At 37.6% G+C, this 14,530-nt stretch overlaps 1 pseudogene; it reads right to left on the bottom strand.

The window, feature by feature from the left end:
- Positions 1–5,625: 5,625 nt before the first annotated feature.
- On the bottom strand, positions 5,626–6,568 carry LOC121147773 (annotated as a pseudogene).
- Between the last annotated feature and the right edge of the window lie 7,962 nt (positions 6,569–14,530).

The raw sequence follows: 14,530 nt of genomic DNA, 5'->3' as shown, positions 1-14,530 counted from the left end.
ACTTCAAAAATACTATGCATAAAATTGTTGAAATGTTGAAGAAAATAAGATATGGACTATTAAATAATATTAGACTCATCATTTTTGTTGACTTTGAAAACTGTAAACAAATTGCATAAAATGGTACTATTATTGTGGGGTCAGTATAATGCTTCATCAGGCTTAGCCTCTGCGTGTGGGAGGTATCACATATGAGTGTTAGTTAGAGTTCCCTTTGCTCATTTCTGATCCAACACCTTTTTTATGCCTTGGGAAAACAGAGAAAGCTCTCCCAAGTCCTTGAACTCCCAAACCAAAGAGGAAGAACTGGAAGAAGTTCATGGCTTCTAGCTTCAGTCTGGCCCAGCTACTGGGGCTACTTGGGGAGTCAACCTAAGGATGGAAGAGCTTTCTGCCACTCCTTCTCTCTCTGCAACTCTGCGGTTCAATTAAAACACAATGAATTTAAAAAAAAAAACATGTTATTATTCTAAGATGATAAGTGCTGAAATACTCGTGAGTAAAGGAATACAAATGCTGCATGTTACTCTCAAAAGAGCAAAACTAAACAAGTAGATGATAGATGATAGAACAAAGCTTCTCAGGTAAAAAATCCCATTGCTAACTCTGGGTGAATAGGGAATGCTTTGTGCTACTTCTATTGATAATTCTATACATTTAAAATGTTATCATAAGGTGAAGTTCTAATTATAAATTTAAAATAATTTTTAAAATTTTATATTCTATCCATATAATTACCTCATTATATGGTTAAAAAATCTTATCTTGTTGTTCTAATTCAGTCCCAAAAGAATACGACTAAGTGGAAATAGAAGAAATTCCTAACTGGGCTAGAGAATACAATCTCTAAGAAACTAACCCTTATTAACAAATACATAATGTTTGGTTTTCCTTTCGGCATGTTCAGGTTATTGCACATCATATGATTATACTCACAGAAGCGTTAACAATGGTAATCCTGAAAAATCTTGCATAAGAATGAAAAGACAGACTGGCACTGTGGCATAGCAAGCCTGTGATTCTGTGCTCACCTGTGATTCTGCTGCTCACATCCCTATGAGCACAAGTTGGTGTCCCGCCTGCTTCCTGGTGATCCAAGCTCCTTGCTAATGCTGCACAAGATGGCCCAAGTGCATGGGCCCCTACATTCTCCTTCTCTCTGCGTCTGACTTTCAAATAAATAAACTTAAAAAAGGACAGGATGAGAAATACCAAATTTAGAATCATTTTATGTAATTCATGCAATGTGTTCTACATATTAATAAATAAAATTAGTTTTAAAGAAGGAAGAAAATGATTGTTGATATAACTGCTTTTGAGAAGAGTCAGTCTTAGGGAAAGATGGCTGAACATTCAATGAGATAGCTTACAGCAAAGAAGAGCATTATATTGCAGGGCTGAGAAATCGGAACCACAGGACTTCAGGAATGTTTCTGTATGATTTTTCCCCTATAGAAATGTAACCGAGACAGAATTTAAATTCTAACCATAAGTTGCAATCACTATATACTTTTGTTATCCCATTTTGAGAATAATTTAAATATTTAGTAAAAGCATTAAATTGGTTTTTAATATACTGTTAACTTTTTGTTAAACAATAAAGGAGGCTTCAGAGATAACTATGACTCTTAGGTAGTTCTTTTACAGTTTTTAAATCTCTCTTGCAAAATACTAATATGATCTTGCTATAGCGTTATTGTGGCAAGACATAGTAACTCCTTGCTTAAATACCCCCTTTTAGTCTCTAAATTCTTTGTATCTTCCAGCTTTGCAACATTCTTGTGACACATAGTTATATAGTATAGGAAACAAAACATATTATCACATTCAAGCAGAAAAAATGCCAGGTAACAAACTATTCGATTTTCTTCTTATTGAAGATGTGGTAAATGAAAACCTTCCTAAAGTTGCTTTCATGATCTGTGCAGGAACTAACCTCTGTGGTGCTGGGGACAAGCATTATGTCAGAAGACGTGATCTCCTTCCACCATCCTCATACCCTGGACAGTCTCTTGATTCTGATCATAATGCTTCCTTTGCTGTCTTAGCAGGTAGCAGGTCTCAGCAGTCCTTAAACACCTTTCCCTTCTGCCTTTGCTGTGTGTTCCCATTCCCTCTCTGCTGTCTTCCCAGCCAATGCCACCATCACATGCAGACCCATCAGACTGCTGATCTCTGAAATCATCAATCTAACGCGTGTTCATATCCTAGATTCTTACTTACTAAGACAGATTAGGGAAAGAGTCTAAAAGTGTGATAGTCAGGAGAGTCTTGAATCTAACAGGATTTGGTTGCTGCAAGGAGAAACTCATTAGAGTCCTCAGTGTGTGAAGGGGTGGAGCCTTGTTTTAGAGATAACCTGGGCTTTTGTGGAAACAAAGGAAGACCGCTCAGTCTCCTTGAGAGAGATCACTGGAGGATAAATCCCAAAGTGACAATTAGCGCTCTTCAAGGAACTGTTCTGATTAGAGCAGCTGTGCAGGAATGCCTTCAGCATGGTACCACAAGGCTATAACAAAGATGACAGTAATTTCACCTTCCAGCGCTCACTGGAACCATGCAGAATCATTCTTGAAGTCATTCACTCAGCATTCACCGAGACAAATGCTCTAAGCTTTTTTTTTGAAAAAGAAGGACTGTTTGGTTGAAATTATTGGATTTGTTCCCCGTGATTTCTCATTATACAAGTAGTTGCATTTGAGATGAAACAGCCCAGTTAGTCTAATTTGTAAATGGAAGAAGGCATGAAACATTTGAACAAAAACTAAATCGGCCCAACACAGTAGCCTAGCAGCTAAAGTCCTTGCTTGAACATGCCAGAATTCCACATGGATGTTGATTCTAATCCCGATGGCCCTGCTTCCCATCCAGCTCCCTGCTTGTTGCCTGAGAGGGCAGTTGAGGATGGCAAAAGGAATTGGGACCCTGCATCCTCATGGGAGAGCCAGAAGAGGGTCCAGACTCCTGGTTTTGGATCAGCTCAGCTCCAGCCACTGTGGTCAATGGATGGAAGATCTTCCTCTCTGTCTCTCCTCTTTGTATAACTGACTTTCCAATAAACATAAAATAAATCTTAAAAGAAAACAACTAAATTATATATCTTCACTTTGTTAATGTGGATTCCTTAGTTCTGACTGCCTGATATTCTCAAAATTCAAGGCCTGGTTAAACACTGAAAAACTGAAGAAAGCAAACTATCAAAATATTGTTTACAGTCATACCACCCTGAACGCTCCTGATCTCATCTCATCTCGTGAAGCTAAGCAGGGCCGGGCCTGGTTAGTACTTGATGGGAGACTATCAAAATATTACTCAGAAGTTTATATCTTAAGCTTAAAAAAAGAAACTATGAGATATTTTCTTTTTAAAGTAAAAAAGGAGGGAGAGAGAACTTTTGCTATTTGAAAATCAGAGACACCTTTTCAGGCATTGGCTTAACCTGTTGTATCACAACAAACATTAATCCAAGTCTTGCTGAAAGCTTTGTCAAAACATGCAAACAGTTGAGATGAAGTTGGATTGTTAGTCTATATCCACAATTGGCTTATTGCAAAAAAAGGGGGGGGGGGGGTAAAGGGAGGGGAGACAAATAAATCAGCATGCTTAAATTTTTATATTTTTCAACAAAGCTATTATACCTACATTAAAGAAAATTTCGGTATGGAAATCATAACACCTTATAATAAGATAGACATAAAATAGAGCGATCTAAACAATAATCCAATGCCTTCCTTTCCAACTAATATAGGTAGTGGCAAAAGATCTCTGGTTTCAGAAAACATGATGGTTGTAAAAACTCAATAAAAAAATAGGCAGTCTTCACAATGTCTGTGACATAGTCACTCAACATGTGCTAGCTGTCGTTCAAGTGAATTTTAAATAGAGTTAAATTCAAGTAGAACTGATAGCACAAAAGATAATACGACCTCATTTTTGTTATTATGTATTTTAGATATTAAAAATAAACAAAAAATAAACAAAACTGTCATCTTTCAGAATCAACTGTACATTTTGTCATATTTATTTGTAACGTTTTAAAAATATTGATTTACTTTTAATTGAAAGGTAGAGTTGCAGAGAGAGGAGGAAATACAGAGGGTTGGGGAAAAGAGACACACAGAAAGAGAAATCTGCCATTTACTGCTTCAGTTCCCGAATAGCCGCAATGGTGGGAGCTGGGCCAGACTGAAGCCGGGGGTCAGAGACTCTTCTGGTCTCCCGTGTGAATACAGAAGTGTAAGAACTTGTGGCCACTTTCCACTGTCTTCCCAGGAGCATTAGTGAGAAGCTGAAAATAAACAAATGGCTGCTACAAACTGTGGGCGCAACAAGAAAACTGACCACAAGATGAAACAAAGTTCTTTTGAAAATGTGGAAATATTCTGTATTTTAATTGTGATGGTATTTGCAGAAGTTCACATTTGTTAAAAATTCAGAGTTGTTTACTTACAATGGGTAGATTTTATTGTAGGTGAGTAGTATCTCAGTAAACCAGAAATAGAATGGCATTTAGATCGTGAGAAGCTGGGATGCTACGTGAGGTACATGAAACAGCAAGAGCTCCAAAAAGGAGAGTGATATGCATCTTGACATCTTGTGAAGTTTGTAGGTGATACAATGTGATTCAGTTACCCTACATTAGTGATCATGCTTCATGAGAAATAAAACAGATTAAGAAAATGGACATTCTAATATAAACTCCATTTTGTGTCCTGAGTGCTTTATTATCAACCTGGTTTCCTGCTAGTATGCCCGGGAAAGCAGCAGAAATGGCCTGAGTGTTGAAGCTTCTGTCACTCACATGAGAGACCTGACTCCTGGCTTCAACCAAAGCTGGCACTAGCTGTTGTGGCCCTTGGGGGCAGCGAGCCAGCAGATGGAAGATCTCTGCCTCTGTCTGTAAATCTAATTTTCAAAAGTGATACAGAAACTTTTTTAAAAAAGAAAAAAATCTCCACAGGTAGAAAATCTAAGTAGAACACATCATGTAGTAGTAATAAACTCTAAATTAAGGAAGAATAGGTTGATGAGTAAATGGACATATGAATAAACCTATCATTTTCAATCAGTGTACTGTTTAACTGTGACAGCCATATAGGCCTCCAGATGAATTAGAACAAATCGTCACATACCCTTGAACATACAAAAGGTAAACTTTGCTCTTGTTATTCATCATCCTTATCACTGACCTTTGCTGTGTCACATTTAGTTAAGCTAACTCTTTGGCCAAAATTTCCATTAGCCCTGATCTATAATATGTCACCTTTCTTTATATATAAAGAATGAGTTCATCATTAAGTGTGTTTGTGTGTTAGAAATATTTCATATATTTTTAAAAAGATCTCATGACAATACAAACACATGCATATGCATAGACAGTCAAAAAACCTCCAGTTGTTAATTTTTGTGAGTATTACAGATGGCAGGTTTAAAGCTAAAAACATCACTAAGAAAAAGATTTATAAAGAATATTTAAAAACTTGGTAATAAAATAATAGTGTTTTTGGTACAGCACTTGTTCACAATTGATGAGTTCCAGACCAAAATGCAGGATCACAACAGAGATCTAACCTCCCAGATGGACAAGGGACTCAAAATAAAATTGCAGAACATATAATCGCTCAGTCACATCTTTGATTGACATCCCACTAGTCTCTTTACTGCCCCTCTTACATCTTTGTTTCTCAGGGTGTAGATTAGAGGGTTAAGGCTAGGTGTGACCACTGTGTAAAAGAGGGCAATGAATTTGCCTTGATCTTGGGAATTTTCTGTTGGTGGCTGGAGATATATGCACATGACTGGAATGAAAAAGAGTGATACAACCACAAGATGGGCACCACATGTCCCAAAGACTTTCTGAAGTCCTGAGGTTGATTTCATCCTCAGTACAGTTCGAGCAATGGCACCATAGGAGCTGAGAATGAGAAGAAGTGGTATGATCACAAAGATAGAGCTCATCACCATCAGGGTCAACTCATTAGCACGCACATCAGCACAGGATAATTGCAGCAACGCTGGGACTTCACAGAAGAAATGATCCACATGGCGATTTCCACACAAGGGCACCCAGAAGGTAAAGAGAGAATGAAGGGCTGACGTGCTAAAACCACAAACCCAGGAAACCACAGCCAACAGGTGGCAGAAACGAGGGTGCATGATGACACTGTAATGCAAAGGCCTGCACACAGCTGCATAACGGTCATAGGACATCACCACCAGAAGGACACACTCTGTGGTTCCCAGTGCAAGCACAAAGTAGAGCTGAGTCATGCAGCCAGCATAGGAGATGGTCTTGTCTGGGCCCCAGAGGTTGACCAGCAGCTGAGGGATGGAGCTGGTGGTATAGCAGAGATCCAGAAAAGAGAGGTTGGAGAGGAAGAAGTACATGGGAGTGTGCAGGTGGGAGTCCAGGTACGACAGGATGATGATGAACAGGTTGCCTATCAGTGTCATCAGGTAGAATATCAGGATGAGCACGAAGAGAGCTACTTCCAGGTGAGGCCAGTGTGAAAAGCCCAGCAGAATGAAGTAGTCTTCAGAACTTGCATTTTTTCCCATCATAATTCATTTTTCTATTCATAAGGAATAAATAACATAAACTTAGTGCTTGTCCACCCATTGTCACACATTACCATATATATTTGGCAAAAAAAAACCCATATGCTATGGGTGATTATGGAACTAGAATTGATATCATTTTATATTTTACTCAGATATTTATCTTTTAATACACACGTACAATCAATAACCTCCAAGTAGACTTGGTTGTTTCATATATTACCACGTTAACATTTATATAAATTAAGAGTAAGGTATTTCATAATCAGGATAGGCAATGTTTATGAAAATTTTTCATGACAAATTAAATGTATTTATTTTTTCCACATTTTCAGGGTACTTTCAGTTTGAAAAACACAGAGAAAGAATAATTCTGTCTCAATTATTTATATAATTTTCTTATATAAAAAACATTTCAATTATAATTTTGAATCTGTTGCACAATGGATAACACACTGATTTTAATAAAAATTTTAAATGCTAATATTCATTTAAAATTAACTAAGTATGGTTATATAAGCAAAACATGTATTCAATTTATTCGTACTAATATATCAACTCTAGGCAAAAAAGTAACATGGAAATGTAGGTATTACGTGACACACACGTAAGTAATGGATTCACAACATGAGCAAAGTGAGAAGGAAGGAAGTGGAAGACATTGGAGAGATCAGTGCTGGAATGCTTCCAGAGTCGAACAAGAACACCACCAGCACTGGAAGACAAAGACAATTAGAGTCTGGAAAATGTAGAGAGGGAGCCACAGGGGTGGTATTTAGAAGCAGGTGACAAAGGAGCTCCGACGTGGAGTTGGAAGAGTATTCTCACAGCGCAGTGAGATCTGGACAACAGGATCTAAAAGATAGATTTTGTGAAATTTCTTCTATTTGAGCCAGTATTGCAACATTATTATTAAATTATTTTATATAATTATTCTTTTATTTTTAAATATATAAAATTATACTTTATACAATTATATTTATAGTTGTAAAATTAGTTAAATAATAGTAAATGTATGCTTCACCATTTTTGTTTTCTTTAATTTGTAATAGAGCTTCTGGATAGATATTAGCCAATAATAATAGATGATTACAGATAAATGAGCATTGAAATCTCATTTCATAGCTATTCTGCAAATAAATAATAATAAAGACATTCATCTGTGCACTAATAGCTTCAGTTTTAGTAGCCCATTTCCTCCTTTGTATAATCAGTCTTTCATAGGAAAAAAGGCACTCTTATTATTTAGGTTTTTTTCTATATGATATCATAATCACCATTTAAATATTTCTAAATAGTTTTTCTTTGCTGCTTATGCTCCCAAACCTCAAGGCTGATTCCTCTTCTGACAGAAAATGGAATAGACCAACATCATCACCACAGACCCATTTTCTATCTTAAGAGGAATTTTAATAACTCAACTATTTTTATCCACCACAGTCTTGAAGATCCTTTATTGGATTTCTATTCCTGATGGTCATACAGTGTTGTATTCATGCAGCTAAGTTCAAAATACAGTCTCCATCCAGACAAATGTATTACACTTGGCCTGTTGATGGAATACTTTCCTCTATAAAATTTCTTGGCGGTGGCAGCCACTATCATATTCAAGTAAATAATGCCCACTTTAAAACTGAGAATTGATTGTGAAAATCAACAGTACAGCATCCCCAGGACTGAGCTGAGCGATCTGCTATTCAAAGGATGTGAATATCTTAAGAAACCAAAGGCAAGCTTTACGCATGCTCACCAGGTACGGAACCACTGCTACATTGATTCACATCCCTTGACTCAATCCACAGAGTTCTGAGGTCATCCGAAACAGCAATTTAAAAAACATGAAACTAGGGTGATAAGCTTTGACAATAAAGTCACTTACACACATCAATTCCTTTGTATACACATTTAATTTAGTGTAACAAAGCAACTTATGACATTTTAATGTTCACAATTATGCACTGTGTTTCTTATCTAGTGGGAAAAAAGAGAGAATAAAAATAAACAGGAACAAAATTACAATAGAAAATGTCAATCTCTAATAAGATCCTTCAGGTTCTGTTTTCAAATAAGGTCCTACAGGTTCCTACCAAATGGCAGAGCTCAAGTCATCATTAGCAGAGAATTTTATTTTTGAAATTTTCATGTTTCAATTTTGACTTCTGAAAAGTCAACGGATGTAAGGAATCTCTAACTTGCTAAGCTTTAGCTGCACAACTATGAGCACAAATTTAACCCATGGCTGTGAGATTAACCCAGGAAGGCACCTAAACATCTCTACAGCTTTTGATATCATCGATATTACGCGTGGTCATTGGTTTTGGAAGTATTATGGCTAAGTTTCAAGAGTCATTTTGCTAAGTTTCTTGAGATGACAGGTAGAACACAAGTGACTTTCATTCAAGTGACATTTGCTCTGATGCAAACATCATTTTCATCTTAATGCAACTACTAAATTCCTTATTGCATTAGTAAGAGCAAGTGGTGGATGTGCTTTCTATTGTATCTGTTGTATAATCCATCCTTCATCTTATTCTAGATCCATCCTTCATGTTATTCTAGAGACTTGAAGGGAATGGGGAGTGGTGTTTGGGTTAAAAGCCTTGTGTCCCACACTGGAATGCCTTTGCCCGATACCTGATTGGTGCCTGCCTGCAGCTTCTTGCTAATACAAACCCTGGCGGTCAGTAGTGCTGGCTCAAGTCATTGCGTTCCTGCTACTCAAGTAAGAGGTCCAGGCCCAGCCACTGAGGGCAGTTGGGACGTGACCCAAAAGATGGGAGTTCCTCCTGCCTATCCAACTTTGTCTCTCTTCCTCTCACATAAAATTTTTTTAAGTGAATGCAAATTAAAGGAACATAAAACAGAAATAGAGACTTCTCTAGAGAAAAGTTCAGGGTTTGGTTTTATTGATAGAAGTAAAGAAGGCATTGAAGATTCTATCACCTAGATTTTATGAGCTGTGGGGTATAATATCTTCTCTCTTCTTTTAAATCAAATAGTGTGGGGGGGAAATGTATAGCTTAGCACTCTCCTCTTGTAATTACTGAAGCAATTTTGCTAATTCTTGTCATATTCATTTCCTAGAATTTTGCATATTTTATATTGAGAATAGTTTATTTATACACACACACACACACATAATTTCGTATGTGTGGGGTAAAATAAATGCTTTGATATATGTATGCATTGTGAAGTGACAATGGTAAGTACTTACATAATTGTCATCTCTACTTGTTCTTAACCATTAGACCAAGAAGCGACAAAATATCCACCACCTCATATGCTTATCATTTTATAATAGAAACGTTTGCTTAGCAATTTGGAAATGTGGTCACTGCTTACCTGATTCTTAAGCGGCGCTCCATCCATTTCTTTCAGTACCAGCCTGACTCCGTGTTCGCCCCTGAAATTCTCTTGCTGGTTTGCTATCTCAGAAATAAACTGTCGTGGAACATGAATACATAACCTCAACGCCTTACATGATTTTGCTCATGAGCTAATCTAGCTACAGAGAACAGAGTCTGAAATGACTGTGATCGTCACTGTCGCAGAAGAGAGAGCCCGAGTTCGTCCAGAAGACGTACTTTTATCAGAATGTAGAAACTCATTAAGGTCTTCAGGGTATCAGGGGAGAAACCCTTTTAGCCTACAACAGTAGGATTTTCATGGAAACAAAGAGAATAACGGGCTTTCCTCGATTGGGACCTCTGGGAAAATAAATCCCCAGAGTTAAATTTATTCGTTTTGAAAGGCAGCGTTCATGGCTGAGGGGAAATAAAGAAATAGAGAAATCTTTTATCCAGTGGTTCACTGCCCTGAGGGCCACAAAGGCCTCATCTCGGCGGATTCTTCCAGTCCTCTGGCGCCACCTGCTGTTACTTTCCTAGGCTTGTTAGCCAGAAGCTGTATTGCAGAGGGACAGACATGCAATGCCCATATGGGGTGCCTGTCATAAGTGGCAGCTCTGTATGCTGTGTAACCACGTCAGCTCCTAGAGTTTCAATTAGTACCTTTCAAGCACTACTCCGGTTAAACTAGAATAATATTCTTCACTGAAATACTTTCAGTTTGATTTGTAGTCTTGTTGAGATGACTGTGTTTATCACCAAGCAATATGGAAAAAGATGCTGTGAGCTATACTGACAATGGATGGAACAGGTTTTACAGTTATGAGATTTTTTCCTGTAATTCCCCATGAAACTAAACCTTAAATGTAATAAGGAAATTGATTGGAAGGTAGAGGAAGACTGCAAACCAAGAAGCAGAAAAGGGAGAACACAAAAAAATTAAACTGTATACGTTTTCCTTATGTAAAGCTGAAGGTGTATTATTTGTGTATTTCAAATACAAATCCTGTGTTTCTTTTAAGTTCAATTCCAGGCCTATTCCCAAAAGTTTGTGAGAAAATTCAAGTAAAATGCAAAAGTTTTAGAACATGTTTACACAGTGTGCAAAATGATCCTTAGCTGTATTTGTATAGTATTGAATGGTTTAGGTCAAAGTTGTCACGTAATGTAACTTCTTGTACTGTTGCAACCTACTGCCACCATACAGTTTAGTAGCTCTCTTGAAAGTAACAGTCAGACACACCGCTCGTGATAAGAATTCAACTTTGTACTCTTGGAATAGTCTTTCTTCTTTCCCATCCCCTTACCTTTGGTGAGCACCATTGCACTCTCTACTCCCTGAGTTTGACTTTTTCAGATTCCGCATGCAAGCAAGGCCTTACAGTATTGCCTTTTTGTACTTTGTTTACTTTACTTACTGTGATGTCTTCCACATGTATCCATCAAGTTTCTCCAGGCTGAAAGGTCTGTAAAACTAAAGGATTTTTAATGAACTGTCATAGACACTAGCCAAAAATGAAAGGGTCATCCTAGGGTAAATTCCTTAAGTCTCCAAAAGCATGGCAGATAGCATTTGTAAAAGTGTCCACAGACTCTAACAATCTATATAATTTTATAAAGATTTAGTGGCAGGGGAAAAGATTGCATCTATGAGCTACATTAAATACTTTAAGTTAAAAATAAAGAATTTCCACATGAACAGTTGGCTCTATGAAAGATGCAGCATCTTTTTCTGTGGCAGCTGTGAGGTATAAAACTTGTGCCTTTCGTGTGTATCTAGGGGTTTAGACCTGCCAGGAGGCCCTGAGATCACCGAGGGTGAGGCAGACGTTGGCCGCAAGAACCGCCAGAGACAAGCTGGTGAGGAATGTCTGCTTTATCATGCACAGGTTACAGGTTTAAGGATAAGGAAGGGGAGGGCAGCAGGGAGCCTTCCAGCAGACCCCATGCCTGCTGAGATGCTGCTATATAACACATCTTTTTCTAAAGTTTCCAGTCATATCACAGGTCATGTTCCATGTGTACTCCCCTTGACCTTCTAGCCATGTTGGCGGTCACACTACACATGTAGGCGTACACTCAAATATGACCTCTGTCCTAGACAGCAAGACCCTGCTAAATGTTGTTTGTGCAACAGATGGTGGGGGCTTGGCAGTCCTCAGTTCCTTATCATTCACTAGCTTGCTGTCTACATCAACATTTTACATGTTAAAGACAAAGTCCTCAATGAACAACACCACTGACCCCCACCGCTGCACATACCAGTCACTCGTGATGTGTTTCCAATGTCACTCCAAGGTCACCCAATCCTCTGGATAAGTGATTACAAATTCAGAGGTCTCCGCTAACAATTCATGTTCTATATTTTTCTAGAACATCTCATGTAATTGAGAAAAACAGTATCCTATTAGAAGGATGGTTTGTCAAAAATAATACAAACCAGGATCAAGAAGAGACACATAGATCGAGACTTGCAGGAGCAAAATGTTTCTAAAGATGCCACACTCCCAATATCACAATATGTAACTCCAATACAGACATGCATCTATGCCACAATATCCAAGATTTTATGGGTATTTCATTACATAGGCCTATCTTGGTGCATTTATCCTTTGGTGGACACTCTGATTTCATATCTTGGTATTCCGTATCATATTATGACTCATAATGCAATGAACATGGTTGTGTATATATTATCTGCCCTGGATTATAAAGTAGTGGTAATGAAAACACTAACATGAATACTAATATCCTTATTTATCTGGGCAAAGGATGTTCAACATCACTAATAACCAGGGTGATTCAGATAAAAGCCACACAATATCCCCTTAGCCCAGTTAGAATGACTAATAACAAAATGACAAAAAAAGTAACAAATGCTGGTTATGTTAGACTAAAGCGAGCTCTTGCACTCTATCAATGTGAATAAAAATTAGTATAGTCCTTTTATAATATATCTTCATCAAAAATTGAAATGCATTCATTATGTAATCCTAGAAATCCTATTCAGGATATATATCCAGATAAAATGAAATCAGTAAGAAAAGAAACATCTGCTCCCTCAAGTTTATTGTAGCACAACAAACTATATGCAAGAAAGAGAAACATAAGTGTCCATCAACAGATGAGTGAATAAAGAAAATAAGGTGCTACTAAAAGGCATGAAATCTTGCCCTTTGTGACAACACAGGTATATATAGAAATTACCATGTTAAGTGAAATATGTTAGGCACATAAGGCTAATCACAGCATAATCTCACTTTTGTGTGGCATCTGAAAAAGCTGAACTCACAGAAGTTGAGACTAGAACAGTAGTTACCAGAGGCTGGACAGAGAGGCAGTGTGTGTGGCAAAAGGAAAGTTTGGTCTACTAATGGCTACTAAGTTATAGTTTCATAGAAGAAAGAAGTTCTGGTGTTTTGTATTACAGTGTGGTGAATATAGATAATAAGAACTTATTAAAACTTTTTAAAATCTTTCGGGTTGATTTTGAATATTTTCCTTCATAAATACTCATTATCATTTATTTTATTTTTATTTGGATGGCAGAGTTCCAGAGAGAGGGAGAGACAAAGAGAGATGCTTCATCCACTGGTTCACTTCCCAAATGGCACAACGGCCAGATGAGCTGTCCCAAAGCCAGGAACCAGCAGCTTCCTCTGGGTCTTCCACATGAGTGAAAGAACCCAAGAAGCTGAGCCATTCTCTGATGCTTCCTCAGGTTTAACTGGGAGCTGGATCAAAAGAGGAGTAGCCAGGACATGAGCTAGTGCACATATGGGATGCCAGCACCATAAGTGGAGGCTGATTATTATACCACAGCTCCCACCTTCTCTGTAAATAATTAGTAAGCATTTGAGAATATTGATAAGTGCACTCTGAACTGAATACTGCTACAAAGTTTATATTTCTATCATGTCATCACTTGGTACTCAATAAGTATATACAAATTTCATGTGTCAATATTAATTTTATTTTTCTGACAAGCTGCAATAGAAGAATCACAGCTAATGGCTTACAGGCATTTAAATTTGAAGTAAATGGCATTCTATTTTATGGACAGTAAATATGAAAGAATCCTCATTTAGTTGATAAAGATCATGGTCACTCTGTGCTCTAATAGGTCTAAGGTACATTAACTACCTGTGGAAGACATGGATGCTACGTGAAACCTCTGGAAATCTGCAATAGGAGAATCACAGCTAATACTGACAACCATTCTCTGCATAACAAGGAGCTCCCGTCATGCAATTGGCCTCTGATTGGGCTAAAATACTGACTATGAGTCACCATTATCTGATTTGCCAATCTGGTTATGCAATGTAGCATTCCGTTATTAAACACAAATGTCATAAATAAGACCAAGCCTCAGTAGGATGTGAGGCAACATAAAGTTCATTTCAGTGTGAAATTCCAGCACATTTATGAGAAACCAATTATACATGCCAGAACTCAAGTTCCTGGAGTATCTGCTTTCAAGATTTATTACCTCTCACTAAATCCATATATATGGCTTATAGGATGTTCCCCAACACATAGGAAGTTCTCTATGACAATTTAGCATAGGAGAAACTGTTCAAACTTGGCTCACTTTGAGTTTGAATATAAGTGGACTGAGCTCAAAG

This window comes from Ochotona curzoniae, unplaced genomic scaffold (assembly GCF_017591425.1).
Source record: "Ochotona curzoniae isolate NIBS_2020 unplaced genomic scaffold, NIBS_Ocur_1.0 scaffold_461, whole genome shotgun sequence".
NCBI lineage: Eukaryota > Metazoa > Chordata > Mammalia > Lagomorpha > Ochotonidae > Ochotona > Ochotona curzoniae.
Note: the sequence above shows the minus strand (reverse complement) of the source record. Positions and strands in the feature narration are given on the sequence as shown.